This window comes from Bos grunniens, chromosome 5 (genome assembly GCF_055505025.1).
Source record: "Bos grunniens cultivar Pamir isolate PY7600 chromosome 5, Bosgru_T2T1.0, whole genome shotgun sequence".
NCBI classification, from domain to species: domain Eukaryota; kingdom Metazoa; phylum Chordata; class Mammalia; order Artiodactyla; family Bovidae; genus Bos; species Bos grunniens.
The window spans coordinates 53,040,891-53,055,056 of record NC_141169.1 but is presented as its reverse complement, the minus strand read 5'-3'; the positions used below and the strand labels follow the sequence as shown (position 1 = coordinate 53,055,056).

Sequence of the window (14,166 nt, the reverse complement as noted above, 5' to 3'; positions counted from 1 at the left end):
TGTCATTTAATTTGTCCCTGTACTCTGTTTCAAGCAGCATCTTTGAGATGGCAACATCTTTTGGATTCAGTGACTCTAATTGACTTTCTTTTCATTCATATCAGTATGATGTGAAAAGTATATTCTATACCTTCCTCCTCTCTCTAGCTTCATTTGTACAGAAGCTTATGAAGTCTCATCCACACATTCTCAGTCCCATTTTATCTTTTATAAATTTTCATCTTTTCAATGGTTATATATTTAGAGTACTGAGTAAACTAAGAGAGAAACTTATGCAGTCAATCCACATAACCAGTAAACAATATATTTTAGATGACATATGGTATATTTATACAACAAACAAAAGCTAAGTTTAGCTGAAGGTATACAAAAGATAGCAATTACAATGTGTTCTGAAATGCTTATCTTTCTATGGATATGGATTAGACAGTGCTTACTTTAAAGAGCCAATCATTTGGTAAAAGAAGAGCAGGATAATGAGTATTTGAAAAATAATGCCAATTAGAATGGCTTAAAGTAATTGGGAGTCTTTGGCCTAGAGGCGATAAGCTGGCAGTGAGAGATGACTTAGTGCTCAGATGTCGTGACTAGTTCTCCTCCTTTCTTTCATCTGAACAGACAGACAAGCAAATAAAATGTAAAATACTTGCCTCAAAAGAAATTTTAAAGAACCGTCCCAATACAAAAATGCCCATGTACTGAATTGTAGAATTTCTTTCACATAGACAGATGATTTAGACAAGTAATGCAAATTCAGTGTATATGAAGTATAGGTATATGGAAATAAAAACAGAGGTCTAGATTAAAAGTGCAAAAAAAAAAATACTAATAACAAATGCAGGCAGTCTTTAATTTTGCACAGTATCTGTAAATGAAGTTGTTTGCATTCGTTTCCCAGACTGCCATAGGAAATTACTATAAACTCGGTGGTTGAAATAAGAAATTTATTTCCTCATGGTTCTGAAGGTCAAAAGTCCATAATCAAGCCGTAACCAGGGCCCTACTCCCTCTGGCTCTAGGGAAGAATCCACTGTTTGTCCTCCTCTAGTTTCTGGTGGCTGTCAGCAATCCTTGATTTACAGGCACATAACTGCAATCTCTGCCTCATAATCACATTGCCCCCTCTTCTGGCTTCTATTCTTCCTGTCTCAAATTCACCTCTGCCTTTGTCTTATTAAAAAGATTTGTCATAATTTACAATGGCAAAGATTTTATTTTTAAAATAAAGTAACAATCACAGGTTCCAGGGTTAGAAGACAGACATACATTTTGGGGGTGCTACCATTCAACCCACTAAGATCATGTGTATAAGAACCATATCTTTACATTGATCTCAGTTATCATGCAAGTGTGCAGAGGGAGACCTGCCTATAATTCCTATCAATTATTTGGCTTTTCAAGGTGAGGAGTTGAGACCTGGAAACATATCTCAGATTATATAGCTTAGCTTAGCATGACAAAAGATAGCACCAAAGATGTGAAGAACCAGAAAAAAGTATTTTAAGTGCCAGTGCTATCATCAAAAATGTGAGCACAAGACTATAAGCTATGTATAGCAGGGCTGCCAAGAGCATCCAGTCAGAAGCCTCCAGGTGATAAACAATTCCCACAAAAAGTTATTCTAAGCAGTCACTGATCAACCTTCATTAAGTAACATGAGGTCTAATACACGCAGTATAACATCACCAGAACATGCAACATTACTGTCATGCTTATGTGCTTAGCTGCTCAGTCGTGTCCAGCTATTTGCAACCCCATGAACTGTAGCCTGCCAGGATCCTCTGTCTGTGGGATTTTCCAGGAAAGAATACTGGAGTGGATAGCCATTCCCTTCTCCAGGGGATCTTCCCAACCCAGGAATCAAACTCAGGTCTCCTGCATTACAGGCAGATTCTTTACCATCTGAGCCACCAGGGACTATGTTTATAAAGTATTTAATTCATACAGTATTAGATTGCTAATTTCCTTTATGTTTAAGTGTTATTAAGATGAAATTTATGCCAATACTCATTTTAAATCAGTGCTGATTTTACTGTCTTGCTGGTTTGCAAATGAATCAATGGAAAATACATATCAAACTAATGGAGAATAGGATATAACAGAATACACAATAACTTAGTATATCCCCAACACAAATATACAAAAGTATTTAAAACAAAATGAATGTTTGTAAATTAAACCTTATAACTTGAGTAATTAAACATCAATAGGAAAAGTGCACATTATAGTGAAGACATTGAATAACCACTGTTAAATCACCAAAATACAAGGGTACTGAGTTTGTTATATAACTGGTGCTTTAAAATGTGTTAATTTATATAGTCTTAATTTTATGATTTAATTAAGCAAACAAGAACACAGTTAAGGGAGGGTGTTACTCCACTGGACCAACTGAGCCAAATGTTCTGGTCAAATATTTTCAGAAATTAATCGATCAAAGATTGAATATCAACATTTCAATGGTGAGAAAATAGGTCTGTGGGTGACTTTGTTTTACAAGTGAAAAATAGTATTTAAGTATATTAATGAGCAGAGACTTTACACATATAAATGCATTAATATTAAAATGGGTTGAATCCTTAATGCATTATTTATTAACTCTATGACCAAGTGTAAGTTCTTTAATGTGTTTGTACCTCAGGTTCCTAATATATAACAGAGATAATAATGCCTCTTTCACCAGTTTATTGTTAAGGGTAAATGAGGGAATACATTGCAAGCCCCAAAGAGAACAAGGGCTTTAAAAACTTATTATAATATTAATCTTTAAAATAATCTGTAGGTAGAACCCTCAAATATTTTAGCAATACCTTTATAGTTATAAACCAGCAAAAGGTACCAATTCTAGTCCACTAATTATAAGCAGAAGAGATCAGAATTAAGGTAAAGATTGTACCCAATGGTTTTAACTAATGAACTCAATTTTTAAAAAAGTTTATAGAATGCTTTTTGTGGCAGTAATTGAGCTGGATAATAACTGAAATGCAAAGATGAGTAAATATTGATGTTGGCCTGCAAAACTTCAGTTGATTTAGGAAGGTAGATAATTATACAACAATACTCAATACAGTATTACACTACAAGTACCGCTACAAAGAAAGGGCCTGAAATAGTAAAGGTGGAAGTTTTTTTAATTTTTCCAAGGTAGGTTTTGTATTTCTGTAATAAAATGGATTTACTGACACTTCTTAAGATGGACTTTAGAGTCTGATATTGATGAGTGTGGCATGTGAGGCAGAGTGTGTCCACAGGCCTGCTGCTAAGTCTCTTCAGTTGTGTCCGACTCTGTGTGACCCCATAGATGGCAGCTACCAAGCTCTTCCATCCATGGGATTTTCCAGGCAAGAGTACTGGAGTGGGGTGCCATTGCCTTCTCCACCACAGGCCTGAGAGTATTACAATTAGATGCGAAGGGCATGTACAATGGGACGAGGGTAAATAAGGAAGGAGCATTTGCTTAAAGCTTTATACACCAGGATGAAGAGTTTATATTTTCTTCAGTGATAAGGAGGGATTGTTAAAATTCCTTTTTTCTTTTTTGAGCAGTGGAAATAACATTGTAAAATTATATTTTAGAAAGATTATGTTTGATTTACAAGTTAGGATGGATTAAAAATTGTAAACAATAAAGGGAAGAATATCAATTACGTAAAACTTGTATAAAAGTATCAGTCTAAATGAGAGATAACGAGAGCCTAAGCATATGGGACTCTGAGTGCAGGTATAAATGACATTATGCAAGTCAAATCAATAGGACTTACTGGTTGCCTATAGGAGAAACCAGAGAAATCAAAGATATTCTTAGAAAACAAAATTCAACAGACAGGAATAACATCGTGTGGGTAAGAATGAAGGAGGACGTATATAATGGAATATTCAGTTCAGTTCAGTTCATTTGCTCAGTCGTGTCCGACTCTTTGTGACCCCAAGAATCGCAGCACGCCAAGTCTCCCTGTCTATCATCGACTCCTGGAGTTTATCCAAACTCATGTCCATCGAGTCAGTGATGCCACCCAGCCATATTACTCGGCCATAAAAAGGAACAAATTTGAGTCCGTTCAAGTGAGGCAGATGAACCTACAGCCTGTTATACAGAGTGAAATAAGCCAAAAAGAGAAAAACAAATATCATATTAATGCATACATATGGAATCTAGTATGTACTGATGAACTTATTTACAGGGCACGAATACAGATGCAGATGTAGAGGATGGCCCTGTGCACACAGCAGGGGGAGGAGAGGGTGGGATGAACTGAAAGTAGCACTGATAAATATATACACCACCATGTGTAAAATAGCCAGTGGAAAGTTGCTATGTAACCAGGGAGCCCAGCACAGTGCTCTGTAATGACCTAGAGGGCTGTGAGGGGGAGGAGGAGTGAGTTTTAAGAGAAAAGAGATATACGTATACTTATGGATGATTCACTTTGTTGTAAGGGGAAGCCAACACAACATTGTAAAGCAATTATCCTCCAATTAAAAAAAACTCAAAAAAAAAAAAAGAAGAATGAAGGGTGATGATGCTAAGTGAGTACAGAGTCACAGAAATAAAGGTAGACTATTCCCATAAAGGAGAGCTTGCCTATCACTAACAACGCCACTAGAAATTTCAAAAGAGTGAAGTATGAGAAAAGATTATGGCAAATAGGTGGTTATACATATACATGTGCACACAGAGCACATACATATGTTGCATCTATGAGAGGAAGCCATGAACAATAAAGATTCATTGAAAATAGAATTCCAAGTAGGAGAGATGAGCCTTTAAAAATAAAAGATTGAGAGAATAGAAACATATTTCTAGGAAAATAGAAGTAAAAGTAAGACAAATTTATTATTTCTGTAAGAAAATATATGGTAGAGTAAGAAGTGAATCTACTTCCTAAAATAAGAGCTTGAGAGTGGAGTAAGCAAGCATTGAGTAATGTACATATTAAGCTAGAAAAAGTTGTCACAGGAATAAAATTAAGTCTTCATGCTGGTCATCAACAACACAAGATAAATAAGAGGATTATTCAAATACAGTAAGGACAATACAATAAACATAATTGTCATGATTTTGTGACTTCTAGCTATATTTATCTGCCAAGAAGATGAGAGGGATAGAAAAAGCTACAACAAAAGGAGTACCAAGGCTGAGTCTTCACAAAGCCCAAACGTTGGCTATTTTGTTGTGTATACGTGCTTAGTCCCTCAGTCATGTCCAACTCTGTGATCCTTTGGACTATAGCCTGCCAGGCTTCTCTGACCATGGGATTTTCCAGGCAAGAACATTGGAGTGGGTTGCCATTCCCTTCTCCAGGGGATCTTCTTGACCTAGGGACTGAACCCACATCTTCTGTGTCTCCTGCATTGCAGGAACGTTCTTTAGCCACTGAGCCATTGGGGAAGCTCCAGTTCTGTTGTAAAGTAACTTATATATTTATTGCAATTTCATCATGAAAGTGCCTAATCATGGCTAGGCATAGAAATAAAAGAAAGCGAACAAATAGACTGAGAAAGGCAGAAGAGTACAGGAACAACAAAATCGGGCAGGAAACTGAGTTGGCAGTGTCAGATAAATGGGAGAAGTCAAAGGAAAAATCAGACTGGCTCCTGCCAAGTAAGAGTTGTGGGTTCCATTCTTGGGTTGGGAAGATCCTCTAGAAAAGGAAACTCTCTCAAGTATTCTTGCCTGAGAAACCCCATGAACAGAAGAGTGTAGCAGGCTACAGAACATGGGGTCCCAAAAGAATCTTAGCTATTAAAAAACAAAGAAACAAATAAGATAATGCTAAGGAATTGAAACTGGAAGTATTTGCATTAAGTGTATAGAGTAACAGATTGCTAAAATATGCTTCTTCTTGTTCTTTAATAGAAACAAGAAATCAAACCATGGATCAGAAGAAGCACACGAATCATATGCAGGGGATATTCAGATCAATCCTTTCTACAGAATGCAGTAGAGATCATTTAAAAAATATTACATAATTTACTTCTCTTAAATGAACTATCTGGATAACCCTGTGCTTTTGTATGGTTCTGACTTCCACTATAGTCAGTTAGGGCTTCCCAGGTAGCTCAGCTGGTAAAGAATCTGCCTGAAACCCGGTTCAATTTCTAGGTCTGGAAGTTACCATGGAGAACGGATAGGTTACCCACTCCAATATTCTTGGGCTTCCCTGCTGGCTCAGGCAGTAAAGAATCTGCCTGCAATGCAGGAGACCTGGGTTCGATCTCTGGGTTGGGAAGATTCCCTGGAGGAAGGCATGGCAACCTACTCTAGTATTCTTGCCTGGAGAATCCCCATGGAGGCCTGGTGGGCTACAGTCCATGGGGTCGCAAAGAGTTGGACATGCTCGAGCAACTAAACGCAGCACAGCACATCACCAGTTAAGATTATTCCATCATTCATTCATCCACTAGATTATGTACTATATTCAATGCACTATGCCAGAAAATACTTCTCAAATACGATAAAGATGTTGTTGTCATAGAGTTTACTCTATAGAGATAAAAACAAACTAAATAATTATATATATAATAATTATATATATAAAGATTCCATGTATTGAGAGAGTGTAATTTCCTCAGTTCTGTCTCACCACAGCAAAAATATGAAGCTCAAGGCATGAGGGCGGGCCAACCCAGAAGAGAAGAGAAGCCCAGAGGCTCAATTTGGCTCCTCTTTTTACATGTATTTTCTCCTCCCCCGAGCCTGCCCTATATAAATTGAGCTAGTCAGGAGGGCTGTGTTTGTTTCACCTGAGGTTCCCACTCTGGTCCTCAAACTTTCCTTTTATCTATTTTTTGCTTTTCCATTCTTTGTCTTTTAGCCACTGCCATTCTGGACTCCTTTTTCCTATTCTACCTAACACATGAGAGCTTAAAACAAAAGAAGTTGACCAGACAAGGAAACATTTTTAAGAAAATACCGCTTGACCTGATAACTGCAGATGAGAAAGCAATAAATGTGTTTGTTTGTACATTGTTTGTTAGGGGTTGGAGGGGGAGATTTGTGGTAGTAGTTATGTATGTAAGATGCTATATGCAAACACCTTTGAATGCAAGAGAAAGCCAGATTTCAAATACTCTAACTGAAAACAGTCCAGTATTACTAGACTGTAGAAACAGACAGGGAGATAAAGCAGTTTTCTGTATGCCATATTAAATATTTTAGTTTTATTCTAAAAGCAATTGGCTACCAAGGAACCCACTTAAGCAAGAGGTGTCATAACTAGATTGTATCTTGAGATCACCGGCTGCAGGGTGGAGAAGAGGTAATACAGAAGCCAGCACAAATAAAGAAAGATCACTTAGTAAGAGACTGAAATAGACCAGAAGATATGAAGCTGATTTAATCAACAGTTGGAAGGGGAAGAAACTGATGAATTTATAAGATATTTAGGAGGCTCAATTGACTGACAGGGTTTAGTGATGGATGGCATGGAAGTGAAGGTGAGGAAATTGTCAAGCCTATCTTTTTTTGGCAGAGTAGATGAATGATGGTATCATTTATTGAGATAGGGAACTCAGGAAGAACATCGTGTTTCGGAACAAGTGAAGTCAAGTGCTTTGTCTTTGAGATATCACATTGATATTCCCTTGAGACTGCTTGATGGCAATGCCAAGTTAGCAAATGAACATTCTGTTCTGGAGCTCAGTGAAGGGGTCTCAGCCTGTGCTGTGAGGTTTCTAAGAGCTGGATGGACAAGAATAAAACTGCAATGATGTGGTCAGCAAAGTAGCAGGAAGTCCAGGACACCGAGTGTCATGAAACCAAATGAAAGAAGGTTTGGTTTTGGTCCATGTTGTTTTTTTCCAAAGGAGGGAGGTTGCAATTTAAAAATACTGTCTAACCCTGCTGTGTGTGTGCCTGTGTGTTAGTCACTCAGTCGTGTCTGACTCTTTGTGACCCCATGGACTATATAGTCCATGGAATTCTCCAAGTAAGAATACTGGAATGGGTTGCCATTTCCTTCTCCAGGGGACCTTCCCAAAACAGGGGTCAAACCTGGGTCTCTGCATTGCAAGTGGATTCTTTACCATCGGAGCCACCAGGGAAGCCCCTAACCCTGCTGAGAGGTCAAATAAAGAAGTGAAAAAAAAAAAAAGTGACTTTGGGGATATAGAAGTCATTTAATAAACTTAAACAAAGCTATTTGACAGAGTGAGGAGATGGAAATCCCATTAGAGAAGATTGAGGTGAGAGTGAGAAATGAGGAAATAGACATTGAAAATATTAAAACTCTGGTCAAGAAGTTGATCTTAAGAAAAGATGGGGGGAAGTGCTCTTCTTTCAGCTACTGTGAAGTAGCTGAATTTATTCTAACATAATAAACTAGAATACTACACAAAGCATATTGAACACCTATTTTCAGATATTGGACATTAGGCAAGGTGGCATTGCGACCCAGGAGAGAATGAGGTGCACTTGTATTTACCTTCCTTTTCTACCTAGAGATGCTTGGGCAAGAACAGTTATCCTAAGACATTCACAGAATTCTGGAAGAAATGAGGAGATGGAGATGAGCATTCAGCAAAGGATGGTGGTGAAATTTGCAGGGCAAATTAACAAAGAGGAAAGTTACACAAGGGAAAGGCTCAGGAAATCTGCATAGGACCTTTCTTAAATCTGCTGCTGAATAGTAAGCCACAAATGCATAGGTGGAAACTCCAAGAGGTTAATTAAAAAACAAAAAAAAAGAAAGAAATTTCAGGGGACTTTAAGAAAAGCAACTTCTAGAGCTAACACAGCGCTGGAAGAGAGTAAAGTTCTGGCCAATAAAAAGCAGAGAATTAATCCAATAGTCAAATGATTCAGTAGAAACACTAGAAGGGTTATACTTTATTAGTAGAATTAAGTGAAATCTGAAACAGCGTTTCTCAATAAGGCATGGTTCTACCTCTGCATAACATCTTCAGTAATGTATGAAAACATTTTTGGTTATCACATTTGGGGAAAAAGAGGTACTACTTGTATGTAGCAAGTAGAACTCAGGGATGGTGGTCAACATTCTGTACCTTCCAGAACAGTATGCTAAGTCACTTCAGTCGTTTCCGACTCTGTGCGACCCCATAGACAGCAGCCCACCAGGCTCCCCCATCCCTGGGATTCTCCAGGCAAGAACACTGGAGTGGGCTGCCATTTCCTTCCCTACAGCAAAGAATTATTCAGCTAAAAGGTCAATAGTGCTGATGTTAGAAACTCTGTACTAGAGTAAAGGAAGTACTGTCCTTAGATAGAGGCGGCAGTCCTGAGCCTGGCCATGCACCTCAGGGGTTTTTAATGTTTCTCATTTCAAAGGCAGGTTTCCTGCATTGCCTGGGAACAGCTGAGACTACTAGCAATAGACCAGTGGAGATCCGGTGAGCTTTGCCCAGAAATTGTGTGGGCTCAGTCCCCATTTCTCTCCAGAGTTCTCAGAACCTTCCCATGCAAGGGATCCGTTAAATGTCACAAGGAGCTCTGACACACATGCATATGGAACTGTTTAAGGACTGCACGATTCTAGAAGGAAGGCTTTCACACTTACTGCTTCTGATAATTCACACAGGTGTTTCCTTCACAAGACTGTGAAACTATGTTACTACAGTTAAACTTGTAAAACTTCGTAACCACAGTGTTGACTTGTTGGGATGCTCACTCATGTTGAACACACACACACAGAAGTCGCTCAGTCGTGTCCGACTCTTTGCGACCCCATGGATTGTAGCCCACCAGGCTCCTCGGTCCACGGGATTTTCCAGGCATGAATACTGGAGTGGGTTGCTGTTTCCTTCTCCGGACAGGTGAGTTCAATAATCTCTAGGCTGATTAAATTTCACCAGCAGCGTGAGGAGCTCTGCATGCTAGTGGATGGGCTCTTCCAATGCCACCACTTTCAGTCTTCAGCACCTGAGGGTAGTGAGGTGGAAAATGATATCCCTGACCCTATTAATTCTGTTAATACCAACACTTCTGGCTCCCAAGGCAGTCATTTCATCACACGTACAGGATCATGGGTCAGACAGCCCTTTAAGGGTAGTCATACTCCATCCTCCAAGAATTTCCAAACCATTGCTCTTCTGATTATACTGTCTCTTGATTCCAATCTACCAATATGTGGTGATATTGCACTTTTCTGAGTTGGCTCTCTGCCGTTTCAGATGAAGACCCAGTATTCTTTGAGCAGATAACACTGTTAGTAACATGCTACCAACAGACCCTTCCCCCATCCTCCCCACTGATGGCAATGTATAGAACTTAAGACTGCTCTCAACCTTGAAAAAGATTAGATTTTAGGAATGAAGTCACTGCAGCCTAAAAAGTTCAGGAGAAGAAATAGCTAGATGTGCTGTTCTACACATGTATGCTATGAAATTCTGAGTGGTAAATTTACCATAACCAGAAAATAAGTTATTTGTATTTTATGCATACTCCAGTAAGACACATTTGTACTATTCTTCAATAAAAAGCATATTGACATGGAATTATATTCAGTATTCCATGATAAACCATTATGGAAAGAATATAAGAAAATATGTACAACTGAATCACTTTGCTGTACAACAGAAATTAACACACTGAAAATCAACTATACTACAATATTTTTTTTAAAAAGCATCCTTACAATCAGTATTGTTGCATTTCCCAGTAACAATTCACAAATGGAATATGTAAATATGTTAAAAACACATAATTAAAAAAGCACAAGTCAAATTCACTTTTGAACACAATAAGCATTCATAAATACCTTGTAATTACACTCTGAAGAGGATCCTTTAATGTAGATCCACTGAGTCATTGTTAGTCTATCTTGCACAGGTGCCTTCTTTAAAAATTCCTTTCAGTGGCATTTATTGAAAGAATGTCCTATCACGTTTAACTAAAACCTAAATTTCAAGATAATCTGGCACTCCCAATTTAAACTATATTAAAACATATTCATGCACGTTAAAAACATATTCATGTATATATCCTGCTGCTGCTGCTGCTGCTGCTAAGTCACTTCAGTCGTGTCCGACTCTGTGCCACCCCATAGACGGCAGCCCTCCAGGTTTCCCCGTCCCTGGGATTCTCTAGGCAAGAACACTGGAGTGGGTTGCCATTTCCTTCTCCAATGCATGAAAGTGAAAAGTGAAAGTGAAGTCGCTCAGTTGTGTCCTACTCTAGCGACCCCATGGACTGCAGCCTACCAGGCTCCTCCGTCCATGGGATTCTCCAGGCAAAAGCACTGGAAACAATCCGCCTGCCAAGGTAGGAGACATAAGTTGGAACCCTGGGTTGGAAAGATCTCCTAGAGAAGGAAATGGCAACCCACTCCAGAATTCTTGCCTGGAGAACTCCATGGACCTCTGAGCCTGGTGGGCTACAGTGCCTGGGGTGGCAAGAGTCAGACACAACTTAGCGACTATCAACAGCATCATTATGGAAATTAATGGCTAAAGTATCTAGAAAAATTAGGGAAAAAATGTTTAATAAACATATTCTGAATTAAAGAATATGAAGGACTTATTGTCTTTATTTACAACACTGTTTTCTGTGAAGAAACTTAGCCTTTGGGTTGCTATTCCTTTCCACAGGGGATTTTCCCGACCCAGGGATCCAACCCAGGTCTCCTGCATTGCAAGCAGATTTTTTACCGACAGAGCCACCAGAGAAGCCCCATTGGGGGCACAACTAAAAAGAAAACTAGTGACTTAGTGGAGCTTTAAATTCTGGCAACTTTTGTACTTTCTCCAACATAAGACTTAAAACCTGAAGCTTTAACTCACCTGGGAACTGCCCGGGACAGCGTCTGGAGCTGCTGAGGCGTTGGAGCTGCAGGCGGAGGTAGGAGGGGGCCTCCGGGTCGTGGGAATCTGCTGAAGCCCGCCATTGTGGGCACACCTGGTCCATGCAAGACGCTCAGTATCTCAAGAGCCGGCAAGTGTGGGGGTGAGCTGACCCGCTGGCGGAAGCGTGTGCGTGGAGTGACCTAGGCTGCTGGAGCCGACCCGCTCTGGGATGCGCTGGAGGCCTTGGTTCTCTGGGGCCTGCCCAGAGCCTAGTGCCATGGTGACATCCTGGGCCTGCTGGACTGGCAGGTACAGAAGGGGCAAAGCGTAGCGGGGAGGCCTGGAGTTGGGAGACGCAGGATGAGCCAGTTTCTTGATTCACCGACACCGGCTTTTGGTCTGGCATCATAGAGGCTTTGTAGGGCCTAGGACCGGAGAAGGCAATGGCACCCCACTGCCTGGAAAATCCTATGGTTGGAGGAGCCTGGTAGGCTGCAGTCCATGGGGTCGCTGAGGGTCGGACACGACTGAGCGACTTCCCTTTCACTTTTCACTTTCATGCATTGGAGAAAGAAATGGCAACCCACTCCAGTGTTCTTGCCTGGAAAATCCCAGGGATGGGGGAGCCTGGTGGGCTGTTGTCTATGGGGTCACACGGAGTCGGACACAACTGAAGTTACTTAGCAGCAGCAGCAGCAGGGCCTAGGACATCTTCAGGCCAGCAGGAGGTGAGATGGGGCCAGGTTTTCCAGGAACACTCAGGGAGTCCTGCTGTGGAGGCACTGGTCTGGGGAGAGGCTGGGTTCTTGGGAGCCCTGAGGGAGCCACGTAGCTGGTGGGAGTCAGCCTGGTCCTGAGGCAAGGGGGCTCAGTAGTAAGGTTAGTAGGTGAGTCAGATGTTCACTTTATAGCCTCTTCCTCCTGACAGGTGTTTCTACTTGCGCATGCGCACGTGCCTCCTTCTGGTCCCTGGATGTTGAAGGAGGGGTACCAAGGGTAATGTGAGACTATCTTGCCTTCTCTCCTCAAAAGCTCCTTTTTTTTTGGTGTGTGTGGGGCGGGGGGGGGGGGGGGGGCGGATTTCTGTGCCTCTCTCGGGTTCTGTAATCCCTCTAATCTCTCACCTGGAACCCTTCAGTTCAGTTCAGTTGAGTCGTTCAGTCGTATCCGCCTCTTTGCAACCCCATCAACTGCAGCATGCCAGGATTCCCTGTCCATCACCAACTCCCGGACTGATTCTTGTGAATTTATGGTGGGGGAAAAGGAAGTGGTAGAAATTTCAGTGCCGCCGTTTGGCTGATGTCCAGACAAGAACTTTAAAAAAGTTATTATAAATGTACAGATTTAAACAAAGGAAATTGTGGACATAATGAAATAGAAATAAACAACAACATAAAGATCAACTATGTGCAACTTTTTGAGATGAGAGATAGCATTTCTGAAATGAACTTTTCTCTGCAAGGTTTTGCCAACAATCAGACATTAGACACTGCAGAAGATAAAGATCGTGAACTTGAAGATACAGTAGTAGAAACAATCCAAAATAAAACACAGAGAGGAGAAAGACTAAAAAAAATGAAAAGTTTCAGTGATTCAAGTGACTATATCAAGCATTCTAACTCTTATAGTTTTATGTTTGGGAGGTAGGAAGGGATTCAGAGGGAAAAAAAAAAATATATATATATATATATATATGGAGAAATACTTGCTGAAAACTTTCTGAATTAATGAAAAGCAGAAAAATATAGAGCCACAAAACACAAACATTCATACTAAAAACCTCATAATCAAATTGCTAAAAAATAAAATAAAAATTGGAAAAAAGCCAGAGAAAAGGCCTCATTGTGTATATACAGTGGAACAAAGATAGTGCTCACAAACTTCTCATGAGAAACAAGCAAGCCCCAAAGCAGTGAAATAATATTAATGTGCTGAAAGAAAGAAAACTGCAAACCCAGAATTTTTATCCAAAAAAATATTCTTCACAAATTCAGGAAAAAATAATAGCTTTTTTTTTTTTCTTTTTTTTTCCAGAAAAGTGTATCACTAGCAAAGCTGAATTACTATAGCATATGTTTTAGTTAGAAAGGATATATATGCACACTAACATTTTGGGTGTTATATTGTATTGCTTCTGCTTACTTTGAGTAGGTGGAATTTTGACATGGCTTGGCTACATGATGACTAGTGCTTTTTACTGAAACTCCCTAGATGGATTTCTAAATATTCCTCTCAGCTAATGGACATTGGTAACCATAGTATAAACACAGCCTAGATGAGTAGCTGAGGTTACAAAATTAGTTAATATCCCTTATATTGTGTAAATTAATTTCTGGTTCAGACTCATTTAAAAATATAATACTAAAAAAACCTGACTTTAAAATGCAGTCCAATTTCAGTCTTTGGTTTATTATTTCCATGCATTAT

At 39.8% G+C, this 14,166-nt stretch overlaps 1 long non-coding RNA gene across 5 annotated transcripts in view; it reads right to left on the bottom strand.

Moving 5' to 3' along the window:
- LOC147371948 (uncharacterized) overlaps positions 1 to 12,774 on the bottom strand; it is a 172,455-nt gene extending 159,681 nt beyond the window's left edge. Inside the window, exons 1-3 of one of the 5 annotated variants that reach the window (XR_015164839.1) lie at positions 11,737 to 12,657; positions 9,516 to 9,877; positions 307 to 4,084 (exon numbers count right to left, since the gene is read on the bottom strand). This is a non-coding gene — a long non-coding RNA (uncharacterized LOC147371948). Of the gene's footprint in view, positions 1 to 306; positions 4,085 to 8,798; positions 9,878 to 11,736 lie in introns of those variants that run through there. The other 4 variants (XR_015164838.1, XR_015164837.1, XR_015164836.1 and 1 more) reach the window with 4 other exon arrangements.
- Positions 12,775 to 14,166: the final 1,392 nt, after the last annotated feature.